This window comes from Haplochromis burtoni, unplaced genomic scaffold, assembly GCF_018398535.1.
Source record: "Haplochromis burtoni strain Fernald_Lab_line unplaced genomic scaffold, NCSU_Asbu1 Contig_534, whole genome shotgun sequence".
Classification (NCBI taxonomy): domain Eukaryota; kingdom Metazoa; phylum Chordata; class Actinopteri; order Cichliformes; family Cichlidae; genus Haplochromis; species Haplochromis burtoni.
Genome location: NW_024582895.1, coordinates 309,419 through 311,713, shown reverse-complemented (window position 1 = coordinate 311,713; position 2,295 = coordinate 309,419). Strand labels below are relative to the sequence as shown.

General features: G+C 39.0%; 1 protein-coding gene and 1 long non-coding RNA gene across 2 annotated transcripts in view; both read left to right on the top strand.

The window, feature by feature from the left end:
- The window catches only part of LOC102292861 (C-C chemokine receptor type 3), a 12,995-nt gene that overhangs the window by 1,627 nt on the left and 9,073 nt on the right, over positions 1-2,295 (top strand). The gene's annotated exons all lie outside the window — the stretch shown is intronic.
- On the top strand, positions 191-2,295 carry LOC121812322. The gene is made up of 2 exons (XR_006053000.1): positions 191-606; positions 1,371-2,295. It is a non-coding gene; the product is annotated as an uncharacterized LOC121812322 (long non-coding RNA).

The window sequence follows — 2,295 nt, the reverse complement described above, 5'->3', positions numbered from 1 at the left end:
AGCAAACTGCGCTTCACATTTGATCAATGTCGTCATGAATTTGGCTGTTTTGCTTCCACGACTATTAAAATCACACTTCATGCACAGCTAGCTCTCTCTCTCTCTCTCTCTCTCTCTCTCTGTACTTCGAGAACAGTTTCCGTCTCCAATCTCTGTTTTCTGTATTATTCATTCGCTTATTAAACTGAACACTATTGTAGGTATATTGTTTGTTTTAGCTTCATGATTTTGAATGGTTTCATAAAATTGCTATTTTATTGGGTAATATTTTAATTGATAATGTTGTTTGTTTTTCAGCTGTGCTGTCTCTGCTGTCCTTTTTTTTTGTTCTTTTGATTGATTTGTAATTTTGTTTTGGTTAGTCCGTCCAGCCGTAAAGGCGGTTATTGATTGAGAGTAAGTTGTGTAAGGGCGGACTAACCTCCCTTTTGTTTTTTGTTTAATTGTTTGTGCCCCTTCCCTTTATCTCCCAGATCGCAGGCCATGCATAGCACTGATTCCCAGCTGCGCTGAGACCCGAATTGTTTGCAGTGTGTGCCACGATTGCAGTGTCGCTAAGCGGGGTGTGACGGGTTGCAGTGTTGTTATTTTCGCACCGTTGGTGTGGTAAGTCTCATGTGCAGCTGGGATATCAGCAGGATGTGTTGTAAGTCCTGTCTGGAAATAACTGGGAATTTTATGTCTAATTAATGTAATAAATAATCAATTTATATCTTTGCCCCATTTACTCATACCTTGTCCTCGGTTACACAACAACAACTACAACTAACTTGATCTAAATAATTTAATGTATTTGGTAGACCATAAAAACAGCAGAGCTGCAAAAACAAGTAGATGTCAAATATTAATAAATACCAATAACTAGAAATGTGCATAAAAGAGTTTTGCTGGGTGTTGTCAGTGTCAGTAGTGTGTATGTAATGTCTATACAATCCATGCAAAGAAGCTGTGGTTATTAACACAAAGTGGTGCTAATAAAATGGAAAGCACAAGTTTCTTATAACACTAAAATCTCAAAGTGCTTGACTTATATGTGTAAATTATTTTATGTACTATTAAACACTTTTATTGTGAAAGCACAAAAAGGGAAACACTCACTGTAATGATCCTGTGTAATCACCACAGCTTACAGCTGTTTACAGCTGTTGTTTTTGGCTCTGTTGGTGTTTTTGTTTTGTTTTGTTTTTTGTTATTGCTAACCCTTAAAGTTTGGATTTGTTTGGCTGAATTTTAAATTCATGTCATGTTCTAAGAATATCTCCAACACAACAGGCTGATATGCAGCTCCAAACCATGATTGGCTGCTGTACAAGTGAATGGTTTTAACTTTGACCTTTGACCTCTCTGCTCTGTGTTGTTTCCTCTTTCAGACCAGAAAAACATCACAGCTGAGTCTGGACAGAACGTCACTCTGACATGTCGAGCTTCAAACAACATCATAGTTGTAAAATGGATCAGAGCTGATCTGAAGTCAGATTATGTCCCTTTTTTCCCCCCCAGGATGATCTGTTTGTTCCAGCCAACCAGCATCAGACAGACTGTGAACGCTTACAGGCAAACATCACACTCATGATCAGTGATTCATTTTTCTCTGAACTTTAAATTAAATACATTTTACTTCATGTAGTTGTTTGTTCTGAGTCACTTTATAAGACCCTTTCTGACCTGTACAGTCTGTTGATGGTGTTTGTCTCCTGCACTGTAAGTAAAGTTTCTTGACATGAATGTTGTTTCCTGTTGCTTCATGAGTAAAACAGAACTGAAACATAATGTGAGCTGGAATCAATCCATAGTTGGTTTGTGGGAAATCATTTTTCTTGCTTTTCACCACAAAAAATGACCACACCGACCAGCCAATCGGTGACATCAGCTTACTACCTGCTCAGATCGCTTGGAAACCCGGCCGAGCAGGTACTAAAGAAATACCTGGTACCAGGTACTGATGACCATTCACACTCACATTCACACCTCTGGGCGATTCAGAATCACCAGTGAACTTAACCCCACTGACTGCATCTCTGTGGACTGTGGGAGGAAGCTGGAGTACCTGAAGAGAACCCACACAAACACAAGGAGAACATGCAAACCCCCCACAGAGACTCCCCGACCAGGTGGTGGATGCAAAGCCTGGGTGTCACCATGTGGCCCTCTTAAAAATGTATTTAGGTACTTTAAATATACACAACATGTAAACTATAAAAATAATAAATGAAAGTTATAATGCCACTTATGTCAGCTGTAACTCGTCTGGACTCTAATTTTACAGTTTTGATTTTATTATTGAGTGTCGGTGCA